This window comes from Durio zibethinus, chromosome 16, assembly GCF_047325235.1.
Source record: "Durio zibethinus cultivar Kanyao isolate XHJ-2024 chromosome 16, ASM4732523v1, whole genome shotgun sequence".
Lineage (NCBI taxonomy): Eukaryota > Viridiplantae > Streptophyta > Magnoliopsida > Malvales > Malvaceae > Durio > Durio zibethinus.
Window position 1 is genome coordinate 13,891,537 of NC_143177.1, and position 16,098 is coordinate 13,907,634.

The following is a 16,098-nucleotide window of genomic DNA, read 5'->3' on the forward strand; positions in this document are numbered from 1 at the left end:
AGACAAATCGTTTTCTATTTTTCACGATTTTTGAAACTTTTTACGGTTTTAGATTTTTTAAAATTTTTTCGGAGGGAGTTTTGGACCCAAACTTCGTAGACGGGATCCTTGTAATTTTTGTGATCATTTGAAAACAGTGTCCATATTTCAGACACTTTAATGGCTACTGGCAGCAAACCTGTAAAATCTCAAATGCTCCTTAAGGGGGTGTGAGTTCTAGAGGTTTGATGAGGGATAGGGGGCCAATATAAGGGCCAAGTACCAGCACCCATCGCACATCATGTGTGCAAACCCCCCCGCCCCCCCGGTCACCGGAACCCCAATGCCGTAGGTCAGGTTCTCCGACGATGGTGCCCCGACAAAGAGAAATGTGGCACCAGCACATGCCTGAGCCCAGAATGTGCTGCCGCAACCCTCGGTCCGATCCGATCTTAGACTGGGAATGAACTCCGTATGCTTAGACTGGGAATGAACTCCGTATGCCTAAGTCAAACCATGAAACGAGCGTGCGGGCGCTCAACCGGCCAGAGGGGCAGGATGCGCAAGACGGGGATTGACCGGGTTCCCCTCTGCGTGCTATCGATGTTGCTATCGTAACCCTTGGTCTGGTCCAATCTTAGACTGAGAATGAACTCTGTATTCCTAAGCCAACTGACGAAACGAGTGGGCAGGCGGGCGGGCGGGCGGGCACTACGCCGGCCAAAAAGACGGGATGAGTAAGCCTTGGATCGATAGGGTGGTAGGTGGGTTTAGGCACATCTTCATATTTCTGCATGCCAATGCCATTTTTATGGCTTGTAAATTCATACAATGGTCCCTTAAGCCTTCACGTGAAGTTTCATGGCAAGACGACTCGTTTTCTATTTTTCACGATTTTCAAAACTTTTAGCGGTTTAGGATTTTTTAAAATTTTTTCGGAAGGAGTTTTGGATCCAAACTTGGTAGACGTGATCCTTGTATTTTTTTTTGGTATGCACAAAAAAATTCAGCTAAAAACTCGAAGTGTACAAGCTTTTGTGATCATTTGAAAAAAGTGTCCCCATTTCAGACACTTTAATGGCTGCTGGCAGCAAACCTGTAAAATCTCAAATGCTATTTAAGGGGGTGTGAGTTCTACAGGTTTGATAAGGGATAGGAGGCTAATATAAGGGCCAAGTACCAGCACCCATCGCACATCATGTGCGCAAACCCCCCCGGCCCCCCGATCGTCAGAACCCCAATGTCGTCGGTCAGGTTCTCCGGCGATGGTGCCCCGACAAAGAAAAATGTGGCACCAGCACATGCCCAAGCCCAGAATGTACTGCCGTAACCCTCGGTCCGGTCCAATCTTAGACTGGGAATGAACTCCATATGCTTTGACCGGGAATGAACTCCGTATGCCTAAGCCAACCCACGAAACGAGCGTGTAGGCGCTCAGTCGGCCAGAGGGGCGAGATGCGCAAGCCGAGTCCCCCTCTACGTGCTATCGATCCTGCTGCCACAACCCTCGGTCCGGTCTGATCTTAGACTGGGAATGAATTCCATATGCCTAAGCCAACCGACGAAACGAGCGGGTGGGCAGGCAGGCACTGTGCCGGCCAGAGAGACGGGATGCGCAAGCCGTGGATCGATAGGGTGGTCGATGGGTTTAGGCACATCTTCAGATTTCTGCATGCCAATGCCATTTTTATGGCTTGTAAATTCATACAATGGTCCCTTAAGCCTTCACGTGAAGTTTCATGGCAAGACGACATGTTTTCTATTTTTCACGATTTTTAAAACTTTTTACGGTTCGGGATTTTTTAAAATATTTTTGGAAGGAGTTTTGGACCCAAACTTCGTAGACATGATCCTTGTATTTTTGTTGGCATGCACAAAACAATTCCGCTAAAAACCCGAAGTGTACAAGATTTTGTGATCATTAGAAAAAAGTGTCCCCATTTCAAACACTTTAATGGCTACTGGCAGCAAACTTGTAAAATCTCAAATGCTCTTTAAGGGGGTGTGTGTTCTAGAGGTTTGATGAGGGGTAAGGGGGCCAATATAAGGGCCAAGTACCAGCACCCATCGCAAATCATGTGTACAAGATTTTGTGACCATTTGAAAAAAGTGTCCCCATTTCGAACTCTTTAATGGCTACTAGCCGCAAACCTGTAAAATCTCAAATGCTCTTTAAGGGGGTGTGAGTTCTCGAGGTTTGATGAGGGATAGGGGGCCAATATAAGGGCCAAGTACTAGCACCCATCGCACATCATGTGCGCACACCCCCTCGACCCCCCGATCGTCGGAACCCCAATGCCGCCGGTCAGGTTCTTCGGTGATGCTCCGACGATGGTGCCCCGATGAAGAAAAATGTGGCACCAACACATGCCCGAGCCCAGCATGTGCTGTCGCAACCCTCGGTCTGGTCCGATCTTAGACTGGGAATTAACTCCGTATGCTTAGACTAGGAATGAACTCCGTATGCCTAAGTCAACTCACGAAATGAGCGTGCGGGTGCTCAACCGGCCAGAGAGACGGGATGCACAAGATGTGGATTGATAGGGTGGTAGGTGGGTTTAGGCACATCTTCATATTTCTGCATGCCAATGCCATTTTCATGGCTTGTAAATTCATACAATGGTCCCTTAAGCATTCACGTGAAGTTTCATGGCAAGACGACTCGTTTTCTATTTTTCACAATTTTCAAAAATTTTTACGGGTCAGGATTTTTTTAAATTTTTTCGTAAGGAATTTTTGCCCCAAGCTAGGTAGACGTGATCCTTGTATTTTTAGTGGCATGCAAAAAACAATTTAGCTAAAAACTAGAAGTGTACATGATTTTGTGACCCTTTGAAAAAAGTGTCCCCATTTCAGACACTTTAATGGCTACTGGCAGCAAACCTGTAAAATCTCAAATGCTCTTTAAGGGGGTGTGAGTTCTCGAGGTTTGATGAGGGATAGGGGGCCAATATAAGGGCCAAGTACCAGCACCCATTGCACATCATGTGCACAAACCCCCCGACAATGGTGCCCCGGCGAAGAGAAATGTGGCACCAGCAGATGCCCGAGCCCAGAATGTGCTGCCACAACCCTCGGTCCGGTCCGATCTTAGACCGGGAATGAACTCCATATGCTTAGACTGGGAATGAACTTTGTATGCCTAAGTCAACCCATGAAACGAGCGTGCGGGCGCTCAGCCGGCCAGAGGGGCAGGATGCGCAAGCCGGGGATCGATCGGGTCCCCCTCTGCATGCTACCGATCTTGCTACCGTAATCCTTGGTCCAGTCCAATCTTAGACTGAGAATGAACTCCGTATGCCTAAGCCAATTGACGAAACGAGTGGGCGTGTGGGCGGGCGGGCACTACGCCGGCCAGGGAGGTGGGATGAGCAAGCCTTGGATCGATAGGGTGGTAGGTGGGTTTAGGCACATCTTCGTATTTTTGCATGCCAATGCCATTTTTATGGCTTGTAAATTCATACAATAGTCCCTTAAGCCTTCACGTGAAGTTTCATGGCAAGATGACTCGTTTTCTATTTTTCATGATTTTCAAACCTTTTTGCGGTTCAGGATTTTTTAAAATTTTTTCGGAAGGAGTTTTGGACCCAAACCTGGTAGACGTGATCTTTGTATTTTTTTTGGCGTGCAAAAAAAAATTCAGCTAAAAACTCGAAGTGTACATGATTTTGTGACACTTTGAAAAAGGTGTCCCCATTTTGAGACACTTTAATGGCTACTGGCAGCAAACCTGTAAAATCTCAAATGCTCTTTAAGGGGGTGTGAGTTCTCGAGGTTTGATGAGGGATAGAGGGCCAATATAAGGGCCAAGTACTAGCACCCGTCATACATCATGTGCACACACCCCCCCGGCCCCCCCGATCACCGGAACCCCAACGCCACCGGTTAGGCTCTCTGGCAATGCTTTGGCGATGATGCCCAGGCGAAGAAAAATGCAGCACCAACACATGCTCGAGCCCAGAATGTGCTGCCACTATCCTCGGTCTGGTTCGATCTTAGACTGGGAATGAACTCGGTATGCTTAGACTGGGAATGAACTCCGTATTTCTAAGTCAACCCACGGAACGAGAGTGCGGGTGCTCAACCGGCCAAAGGGGCGGGATGTGCAAGCCGGGGATCGACCGGGTCCCCCTCTGCGTGCTGCCGATCCTGCTACCATAACCCTCGATCTGGTCTAATCTTAGACTAGGAATGAACTCCATATGCCTAAGCCAACTCACGAAATGAGCGGACGGGCGGGCTGGCGGGCGGGCACTACGCCGGCCAGAGAGACGGGATGCGCAAGCCGTGGATCGATAGGGTGGTAGGTGGGTTTAGGCACATCTTCATATTTCTACATGCCAATGCCATTTTTATGGCTTGTAAATTCATACAATGGTCCCTTAAGCCTTCACGTGACGTTTCATGGCTAGACGACTCGTTTTCTATTTTTCATAATTTTTGAAACTTTTTGCGGTTCGAGATTTTTTAAAATTTTTTCAGAAGAATTTTTGGGCCCAAATTTGGTAGACGTGATCCTTGTATTTTTGTTGGCATGCACAAAAAAATTTAGCTTAAAACTCGAAGTGTACAAGATTTTGTGACCATTTGAAAAAAGTGTCCCCATTTCAGACACTTTAATGGCTATTGGCAGCAAACCTATAAAATCTCAAATGCTCTTTAAAGGGGTGTGAGTTCCTGAGGTTTGATGAGGGATAGGGGGGCAAAATAAGGGCCAAGTAACTGCACCCATCGCACATCATGTGTGCACACCCTCCGATGACAATGCCCCGGTGAAGAAAAATGTGTCACAAACACATGCCCGAGCCCAGCATGTGCTGCCGTAACCCTCGGTCCGATCCGATCTTAGACTTGGAATTAACTCCATATGCTTAGACTGGGAATGAACTCTGTATGCCTAAGTCAACCCACGAAATGAGCGTACAGGTGCTCAGCCGACCAGAGGGGCAGGATGCGTAAGCCAGGGATCGGTCGGGTCCCCCTCTACGTGCTGCTGAGCTTGCTACGACAACCCTTAGTCCAGTTTGATCTTAGACTGGGAATGAACTCCGTATGCCTAAGCCAACCGATGAAAGGAGCAGGCGGGCACTACGCCAGCCAGAGAGATGGGATGCGTAAGCCGTGGACCGATAGGGTGGTAGGTGGGTTTAGGCACATTTTCATATTTCTGTGTGCCAACGCCATTTTTATGGCTTGTAAATTCATACAATGGTCCCTTAAGCCTTCACGTGAAGTTTCATGGCAAGACGACTCGTTTTCTATTTTTCACAATTTTAGAAACTTTTTGCGGGTCAAGATTTTTTTAAATTTTTTCATAATTAGTTTTGGCCCCAGGCTTGGTAGACGTGATCCTTGTATTTTTATTGGCATGCACAAAAAAATTCAGTTAAAAACTCGAAGTGTACAAGATTTTGTGACCCTTTGAAAAAAGTGTCCTCATTTCAGACACTTTAATGGCTACTGGCAGCAAACCTATAAAATCTCAAATGCTCTTTAAGGGGGTGTGAGTTCTTGAGGTTTGATGAGGGATAGGGGGCCAATATAAGGGCCAAGTACCAGCACCCATCGTACATCATGTGAGCAAACCCCCCGGCCCCCCCGATCGTTGGAACCCCAATGCTGCCGGTCAGGTTCTCCGGTGATGGTGCCCCAACGAGGAACAATGTGGCACCAACACATGCCCGAGCCCAGCATGTGCTGCCGTAACCCTCGGTCCGGTCTGATCTTAGACTTGGAATCAACTTCGTATGCTTAGATTGGGAATGAACTCCGTATGCCTAGGCCAACCGATGAAACGATTAAACGGGCAGGCGGACGGGCACTATGCCGGCCAGAGAGACGGGATGCGCAAGCCGTGGATCGATAGGGTGGTAGGTGGGTTTAGGTGCATCTTCATATTTCTGCATGCCAATGCCATTTTTATTGCTTGTAAATTCATACAATGGTCCCTTAAGCCTTCATGTGAAGTCTCATGGCAAGACGACTCATTTTCTATTTTTAATGATTTTTGAAACTTTTTACGGTTCGGTATTTTTTAAAATCTTTTTGGAAGGATTTTTGGCCCCAAACTTGGTAGACGTGATCCTTGTATTTTTGTTGGCATGGACAAAAAAATTCAGCTAAAAAATCGAAGAGTACAAGATTTTGTGACCATTTGAAAAAAGTGTCCCCATTTCATACACTTTAATGGCTACTGGCAGCAAACCTGTAAAATCTCAAATGCGCTTTAAGGGGGTGTGAGTTCTCAGGGTTTGATGAGGGATAGGGGCCAATATAAGGGCCAAGTACTAGCACCCATCGTACATCATGTGCGCGCACACCCCCCGCCCCCCCGATTGCCGGAACCCCAATGCCACTGGTCAGGTTCTCCGGCTATGCTCCGACGATGGTGCCCCGACGAAGAAAAATACGACACCGACACATGCCCGAGCCTAACACGTGCTGTAGCAACCCTCGGTTCAGTCCGATCTTAGACTGGGAATGAACTCCGTATGCTTAGACTGGGGATGAACTCCGTATGCCTAAGTCAACCTACAAAACGAGCGTGGGGGTGCTCAATCGGCCAGAGGGATGGGATGCGCTAGCCAGGGATCAGTCGAGTCCCCTTTTTTTGCGCTGTCGATCCAGCTACCAAAACCCTCGGTCCGGTCTGATCTTAGACTGGGAATGAACTCCGCATGCCTAAGCCAACCGACGAAATGAGTGGGCGGGCACTACGTCGGCCAGAGAGACGGGATGCGCAAGCCGTGGATCGATAGGGTGGTAGGTGGGTTTAGGCACATCTTCATATTTCTGCATTCCAATACCATTTTTATGGCTTGTAAATTCATACAATGGTCCCTTGAGCCTTCAGGTGAAGATTCATGGCAAGACGACTCGTTTTCTATTTTTCACGATTTTTGAAACTATTTGCGGGTCGGGATTTTTTAAAATTTTTTCAGAAGGAGTTTTGCCCCAAGCTTGGTACACATGATCCTTGTATTTTTGTTGGCATGCACAAAAAAATTCAGCTAAAAACTCAAAGTGTACAAGATTTTGTGACCATTTGAAAAAAGTGTCCCCATTTCAGACACTTTAATGGCTACTGGCAACAAACCTGTAAAATCTCAAATGCTCTTTAAGGGGGTGTGAGTTCTCGAGGTTTGATGAGGGATAGGGGGCCAATATAAGGGCCAAGTTCCAGCACCCATCACCCATCATGTGCGCAAACCTTCCCCGGCCCCCCCGATCGTCAGAACCCCAATGCTGCCGGTCAGGTTCTCCGGCGATGCTCCGGTGATGGTGCCCGACGAAGAAAAATTCGGCACCAACACATGCCCCAGCCCAGCATGTGCTGCCGCAACCCTCGGTTTGGTCCGATCTTAGACTGGGAATGAACTCTATATGCTTAGACTGAGAATGAACTCCATATGCCTAAGTCAACCAACGAAACGAACGTGCTGGTGCTCAGCCGGCCAGAGGGGTGGGATGCGCAAGCTAGGGATCGGTCGGGACCCCCTCTACGTGCTGCCGATCCTGCTGCCACAACACTCAGTCTAGTCTGATCTTAGACTAGGAATGAACTCCGTATGCCTAAGCCAACCGACAAAACGAGCGGACGGGCGGGCGGGCATTGCGCCGGCCAGAGAGACGGGATGCGCAAGCCATGGATCGATAGGGTGGTAGGTGGGTTTAGGCACATCTTCATATTTCTGTGTGCCAATGCCATTTTTATGGCTTGTAAATTCATACAATGGTCCCTTAAGCCTTCACGTGAAGTTTCATGCCAAGACGACTCGTTTTCTATTTTTCATGATTTTCAAAACATTTTACGGTTCGGGATTTGTAACAATTTTTTCGAAATGAGTTTTGGCCCCAAACTTGGTAGATGTGTTCCTTGTATTTTTGTTCGCATGCATAAAAAAATTCAGGTAAAAACTCAAAGTGTACAAGATTTTGTGATCATTTGAAAAAAGTGTCCCCATTCGAGACACTTTAATGGCTACTGGCAGCAAACCTATAAAATCTAGAATGCTCTTTAAAGGGTGTGAGTTCTCGAGGTTTGATGAGGGATAGGGGGACAATATATGGGCCAAGTACCAGGACCCCTCGCACATCATGTGCGCACACCCCCCAACCCCACCGATTGTCGGAACCCCAATGCCGCTGGTCAGGTTATCCGACGATGCTCCGATGATGGTGCCCCGACGAAGAAAAATGCGGCACCAACACATGCCCAAGCCCAGCATGTGCTGCCGCAACCCTCAATCCGGTCTTATCTTAGACTGGGAATGAACTCTGTAAGCTTAGACTGGGAATGAACTCCGTATGCCTAAGTCAACCAATGAAACAAGCGTGCGGGTGCTCAACCGGCTAGAGGGGCGGGATGCGGAAGCCAGGGATCGGCCGGGTCCCCCTCTACGTGCTGCCAATCCTACTGCCTCAACCCTCAGCCCGGTCCAATCTTAGACTGGGAATGAACTCCGTATGCCTAAAACATCGATGAAACGAGCGGGCGGGCGGGCGGGCACTACGCCGGCCAGAGAGACGGGATGTGCAAGCCGTGGATCGATAGGGTGGTAGGTGGTTTTAGGCACATCTTCATATTTCTGCATGCCAATGCCATTTTTATGGCTTCTAAATTCATACAATGGTCCCTTAAGCCTTCACGTGAAGTTTCATGGCCAGATGACTTGTTTTCTATTTTTCATAATTTTTGAAACTTTTTATGGTTCGGGATTTTTTAAAATTTTTTTGAAAGGAGTTTTGGACCCAAATTTGGTAGCCGTGATCCTTGTATTTTTGTTGGCATGCACAAAAACATTCAGCTAAAAACTCGAAGTGTACAAGATTTTGTGACCATTTGAAAAAAATGTCCCCATTTCAGATACTTTAATGGCTACTGGCAGCAAACCTATAAAATCTCAAATGCTCTTTAAAGGGGTGTGAGTTCTCGAGGTTTGATGTGGGATAGGGGGCCAATATAAGGGCCAAGTAACTGCACCCATCGCACATCATGTGCGCACACCCCCCGGCCCCCCCGATCGTCGGAACCCCAATGTTGCCGGTCAGGTTCTCCGACGATGCTCCAGCGATGGTGCCCCGGTGAAGAAAAATGTGGCACCAACACATGCCCGAGACCAGCATGTGCTGCCGTAACCCTTGGTCCGAGCCGAGATGGGATGCGCAAGCCATGGATCGATAGGGTGGTAGGTTGGTTTAGGCACATCTTCATATTTCTATGTGCCAATGCCCTTTTTATGGCTTGTAAATTCATACAATGGTCCCTTAAGCCTTCACGTGAAGTTTCATGACAAGACGACTCGTTTTCTATTTTTCTTGATTTCGAAACTTTTTGCTGTTCTGGATTTTTTAAAATTTTTTTGGAAAGAGTTTGGGCCCCAAACTTGGTAGACGTGATCCTTGTATTTTTTTTAGCATGCACAAAAAAATTCAACTAAAAACTCGAAACGTACAAGATTTTGTGACCATTTGAAAAAAGTGTCCCCATTTTAGACACTTTAATGGCTACTGGGAGCAAACCTGTAAAATCTCAAATGCTCTTTAAGGGGGTGTGAGTTCTCAAGGTTTGATGAGGGATAGGGGGCCAATATAGGGGCCAAGTACTAGCACCCATCGCACATCGTGTGCGTACACCCCCCCGGCCCCCGATCATCGGAACCCCAATACCGTCGGTCAGGTTCTACGGTGATGCTTCGGCGATGGTGCCCTGACGAAGAAAAATGCGGCATCAATACCGTATGCTTAGATTGGGAATGAACTCCATATGCCTAAGTCAACCCACAAAACGAGCGTGTGGGTGCTTAGTCGAGCAGAGGGGTGGGATGCGCATGCCAAGGATCAACCGGGTCCACCTCTGCGTGCTGTTGATCCTGCTGTCGCAACCCTCAGTCTGGTCCAATCTTAGACTGGAAATGAACATCGTATACCTAAGCCAATCGACGAAACGAGTGGGCAAGTGGGAGGGCGGGCACTACGCCGGCCAGAGTGACGGGATGCGCAAGCCGTGGATCGATAGGGTGGTAGGTGGGTTGAGGCACATCTTCGTATTTCTGCATGCCAATGCCATTTTTATGGCTTGTAAATTCATAGAATGGTCCCTTAAGCCTTCACGTGAAGTTTCAGGGCAAGACGACTCGTTTTCTAATTTTCACGATTTTTGAAACTTTTTACGGTTCAGGATTTTTTAAAATTTTTTTGGAAGGAGTTTTGGCCCCAAACTTGGTAGACACGATCCTTTTACTTTTGTTGGCATGCACAAAAAAATTCAGCTAAAAAATCGAAGTGTACAAGATTTTGTGACCATTTGAAAAAAGTGTCCCCATTTCAGACACTTTAATTGCTACTGGCAGCAAACCTGTAAAATCTCAAATGCTCTTTAAGGGGGTGTGAGTTCTGGATGTTTTATGAGGGATATGGGGCCAATATAAAGGCAAAGTACCAGCACCCATCACCTATCATGTGCGCACACCCCTTCGGCCCCCCGATCGTCGAAGCCCTAATGCCGCCGGTCAGGTACTCCGACGATGCTCTAGCAATGGTGCCCCGACGAAGAAAAATGCGGCACCAACACATGCTTGAGCCCAGCATTTGCTGTCGTAACCCTCAGTCTGGTCTGATCTTCGACTGGGAATGAACTTCGTATGCTTAGACTAGGAATGAAGTCCGTATGCCTAAGTCAACCCGTGAAATGAGTGTGCGGGTGCTCAGCCGACCAAAGGGGGAAGATGCGCAAGCCGGGGATGGCCGGGTCCCCCTCTGCGTGCTGTCGATCCTATTCCCACAACCCTCCCTCCGGTCTGATCTTAGACTGGGAATGAACTCCGTATGCCTAAGCCAACCGGCGAAATGAGCAGACGGGCGGGCGGGCAGGCACTACACCGGCCAGAGAGACAGGATGCGCAAGCCGTAGATCGATAGTCTGGTAGGTGGGTTTAGGCACATCTTCATATTTCTGTGTGCCAATGCCATTCTTATGGCTTGTAAATTCATACAATGGTCCCTTAAGCCTTCACGTGAAGTTTCATGGCAAGACGACTCATTTTCTATTTTTCATGATTTTCAAAACTTTCTACGGTTCAGGATTTTTTAAAATTTTTTCGGGAGGAGTTTTGGCCCCAAACTTGGTAGACGTGATCCTTGTATTTTTGTTGGCATGCACAAAAAAATTCAGCTAAAGGCTCGAAGTGTACAAGATTTTGTGACCATTTGAAAAAAGTGTCCCCATTTCAGACACTTTAATTGCTACTGGCAGCAAACCTGTAAAATCTCAAATGCTCTTTAAGGGGGTGTGAGTTCTCAAGGTTTAATGAGGGATAGGGGGCCAATATAAGTGCCAAGTACCAGCACCCATCGCACATCATGTGCGCACACCCCCCGGCCCCCCGATCGTCGGAACCCAATGCCGCCGGTCAGGTTCTCCGACGATGCTCCGACGATGGTGCCTCGATGAAGAAAAATACGGCACCGACACATGCCCGAGCCCAGCATGTGCTGCCGAAACCCTCGGTTCGGTTCGATCTTAGACTGGGAATGAACTCCGTATGCCTAAGTCAACCCATGAAACGAGCGTGCAGGTGTTCAGCCGGCCGGAGGGGCGGGATGCGCAAGCCGGGGATCGACCGGGTCCCCCTCTGTATGCTGCTAATCCGACTGCCACAACCTTCTGTCCGGTCTGATCTTAGACTGGGAATGAACTCCGTATGCCTAAGCCAACCGACGAAGTGAGCGGGCGGGCGGGCGGGCACTACGCCGGCCAGAGAGACGGGATGCACAAGCCGTGGATCGATAGGGTGGTAGGTGGGTTTAGGCACATCTTCATATTTCTGCGTGCCAATGCCATTTTTATGGCTTGTAAATTTATACAATGGTCCCTTAAGCCTTCACGTGAAGTTTCATGGCAAGACGTCTCGTTTTCTATTTTTCACGATTTTTGAAACTTTTTACAGTTTGGGATTTTTTTAAAATTTTTTCGGAAGGAGTTTAGCCCCAAACTTGGTAGACGTGATCCTTGTATTTTTGTTGCCATGCAAAACAAAATTCAGCTAAAAACTCAAAGTGTACAAGATTTTGTGACCATTTGAAAAAAGTGTCCCCATTTTAGACACTTTAATGGCTACTCGCAGCAAACCTGTAAAATCTCAAGTGCTCTTTAAGGGGATGTGAGTTCTCGAGGTTTGATGAGGGATAGGGGGCCAATATAAGGGCCAAGTACCAGCACCCATCGCACATCATGTGCGCACACCCCCCCAACCCCCCCAATCACTGGAACCCCAACGTCGTCGGTCAGGTTCTCCGACGATGCTCCGGTGATGGTGCCCTGACGAAGAAAAATGCGGCACCACCACATGCCCGAGCCCAGCATGTGCTGCCGCAACCCTCGGTCTGGTCCAATCTTAGACTGGGAATGAACTCCTATGACTAAGCCAATCGACGAAACGAGTGGGTGGGCGGGCGGGCACTACGTCAGCCAGAGACACGGGATGCACAAGCCGTGGATCAATAGGGTGGTAGGTGGGTTTAGGTACATCTTCATATTTCTATATGCCAATGCCATTTTTATGGCTTGTAAATTCATACAATGCTCTCTTAAGCCTTCACGTGAAGTTTCATGGCAAGACAACTTGTTTTCTATTTTTCACGATTTTCAAAACTTTTTGTGGTTCGAGATTTTTAAAATTTTTTCGGAAGGAGTTTTGGCCCCAAACTTGGTAGACATGATCCTTGTTTTTTTGTTGGCATGCATCAAAAAATTCAGGTAAAAACTCGAAGTGTACAAGATTTTGTGACCATTTGAAAAAAGTGTCCCCATTTCATACACTTTAATGGCTACTGGCAGCAAACCTATAAAATCTCAAATACTCTTTAAGGGGGTGTGAGTTCTCAAGGTTTGATGAGGGATTGGGGGCCCATATAAGGGCCATGTACCAGCACCCATCGCACATCATGTGCGCACACCCACCCGGCCCCTCCAATCGCCGGAACCCCAATGCCGTCGGTGAGGTTCATCGGCGATGCTCCGGCGATGGCGCCCCGGCGAAGAAAAATACGGCACCAGTACCTGCCCGAGCCCAGCATGTGCTGGCGTAACCCTCGGTCTGGTCCAATCTTAGACTGAGAATGAACTCCGTATGCCTATGTCGACCCACGAATGAGCGTGCGAGCGCTCAGTCGGCCAGAAGGGCAGGATGCGCAAGCCGAGGATCGGTCAGGTCCCCTTCTACGTGCTGTCTATCCTGCTGTCGCTACCCTCTTTCCGGTTCGATCTTATACTGGGAATGAACTTCGTATGCCTAAGCCAACCGACGAAATGAGCGGACGGGCGGGCGGGCACTACATCGGCCAGAGAGACGAGATGCGCAAGCCGTGGATCGATAAGGTGGTAGATGGGTTTAGGCACATCTTCATATTTTTGCGGGCCAATGCCATTTTTATGGCTTGTAAATTCATAAAATGGTCCCTTAAGCCTTCCCGTGAAGCTTCATGGGAAGATGACTCGTTTTCTATTTTTCACGATTTTCAAAACTTTTTACGGTTCAAGATTTTTTAAAATTTTTTCGGAAGGGTTTTTGGCCCCAAATTTGGTAGATGTGATCTTGTATTTTTTTTTGGCATGCATAAAAAAATTCAGCTAAAAACTCAAAGTGAACAATATTTTGTGACCATTTGAAAAAAGTGTCCCCATTTCAAACACTTTAATAGCTACTGGCAGCAAACCTGTAAAATCTCATATGCTCTTTAAGGGGGTGTGAGTTCTTAAGGTTTGATGAGGGATAGGGGACCAATATAAGGGCCAAGTACCAGCACCCATCGCATATCATATGCGCACACCCCCCCCCCCCCCGGCCCCCCCGATCGCCAAAACCCCAATGCCGCCGGTCAGGTTCCCCGACGATGCTCCGGTGATGGTGCCCCGAAGAAGAAAAATACAGCACCAGCACATGCCCGAGCCCAGCATGTGCTACCGTAACCCTCGATCTGGTCTGATCTTAGACTGGGAATGAACTCCATATGCTTAGATCGGGAATGAACTCCGTATGCCTAAGTCAACCCACGAAACGGGTGTGCGGGCGCTCAACTGGTCAGAGGGGCGAGATGCACAAGCCGGGGATCGGCCGAGTCCCCCTCTATGTGCTGTCGATCCTGCTATTGCAACCCTCGGTCCAGTCCAATCTTAGATTGGGAATGAACTCCGTATGCCTAAGCCAACCGACGAAACGAACGGGCGGGCAGGCGGGCAGGCACTACACCGGCCAGAGAGACGGATGCGCAAGCTGTGGATCGATAGGGTGGTAGGTGGATTTAGGCACATCTTCATATTTCTGCGTACCAATGCCATTTTTATGGTTTGTAAATTCATACAATGGTCCCTTAAGCGTTCACGTGAAGTTTCATGGCGAGACGACTCGTTTTCTATTTTTCACGATTTTAAAAACTTTTTACGGTTTAGGATTTTTTAAAATTTTTTTGAAAGGAGTTTTGGCCCCAAACTTGGTAGACGTGATCCTTGTATTTCTGTTGGCATGCACAAAACAATTCAGCTAAAAACTCAAAGTGTGCAAGATTTTGTGACAATTTGAAAAAAGTGTCCCCATTTCAAACACTTTAATGGCTACTGGCAGCAAACCTGTAAAATCTCAAATGCTCTTCAAAGGGGTGTGAGTTCTCAAAGTTTGATGAGGGATAGGGGGCCAATAAAAGGGCCAAGTACCAGCACCCATCGCACATCATGTGCGTACACCCCCCCGACCCCCCCGATCGTCGGAACCCCAATACCGTCGGTCAGGTTCTCTGACGATGGTGCCCCGATGAAGAAAAATACGGCACCAGGACATGCCTGAGCCCATCATGTGCTGCCGTAACCCTCGGTCTGGTCCGATCTTAGACTGGGAATGAACTCCGTATTCTTAGACTGTGAATGAACTCCGTATGCCTAAGTCAACTCATGAAACACGCGTGCAGGCACTCAGTCGACCAGAGGGGCGGGATGCGCAAGCCAGGGATCGGCCGGGTCCCCTTCTACGTGTTGCTGCAACCCTCGGTCTGGTTCAATCTTAGACTGGGAATGAACTCTGTATGCCTAAGCCAACCGTCGAAATGAGCGGGCGGGCGGGCGGGTACTACGTTGGCCAGAGAGACGAGATGTGCAAGCCGTGGATCCATAGGGTGGTAGGTGGTTTTAGGCACATCTTCATATTTCTGCATGCCAATGCCATTTTTATGGCTTGTAAATTCATACAATGGTCCCTTAAGCCTTCACGTGAAGTTTCATGGCAAGACGACTTGTTTTCTACTTTTCACTATTTTTGAAACTTTTTGCGGTTCGGGATTTTTCAAAATTTTTTCAGAAGGATTTTTGGCCCCAAACATGGTAGATGTGATCCTTCTATTTTTGTTAGCGTGCACAAAAAAATTCAGCTAAAAACTCGAAGTGAACAAGATTTTGTGACCGTTTGGAAAAAGTGTCCCCATTTCAGATACTTTAATGTCTACTGGCAGCAAACATGTAAAATCTCAAATGCTCTTTAAGGGGGTGTGAGCTCTCGAGGTTTGATGAGGGATAGGGGGCCAATATAAGGGCCAAGTACCAGCACCCATCGCACATCATGTGCGCATACCCCCCGGCCCCCCCGATCGTTAGAACCCTAATACCGCCGATCAGGTTCTTCGGTGATGGTGCCTCGGGGAAGAAAAATGCGGCACCAACACATGCCCGAGCCCAGCATGTGCTGTCGCAACCCTTGGTTCGGTCCGATCTTAGACTGTGAATCAACTCCGTATGCCTAAGTCAAACCATGAAACGAGCGTGCGGGTGCTCAGCCGGCCAGAGGGGCGGGATGCACAAGTCGGGGATCGATCGGGTCCCCCTCTGTGTACTGACAATCCTGTTGTGGCAACCCTCGGTCTGGTCCGATCTTAGACTGGGAATGAACTCTGTATGCCTAAGCCAACCGACGAAATGAGCGAGCAGACGGGCAGGCGGGCACTACATCGACCAGAGAGACGGGATGCACAAGCCGTGGATCGATAGGGTGGTCGGTGGGTTTAGGCACATCTTCATATTTCTACATGCAATGCCATTTTTATGGCTTGTAAATTCATACAATGGTCCCTTAAGCC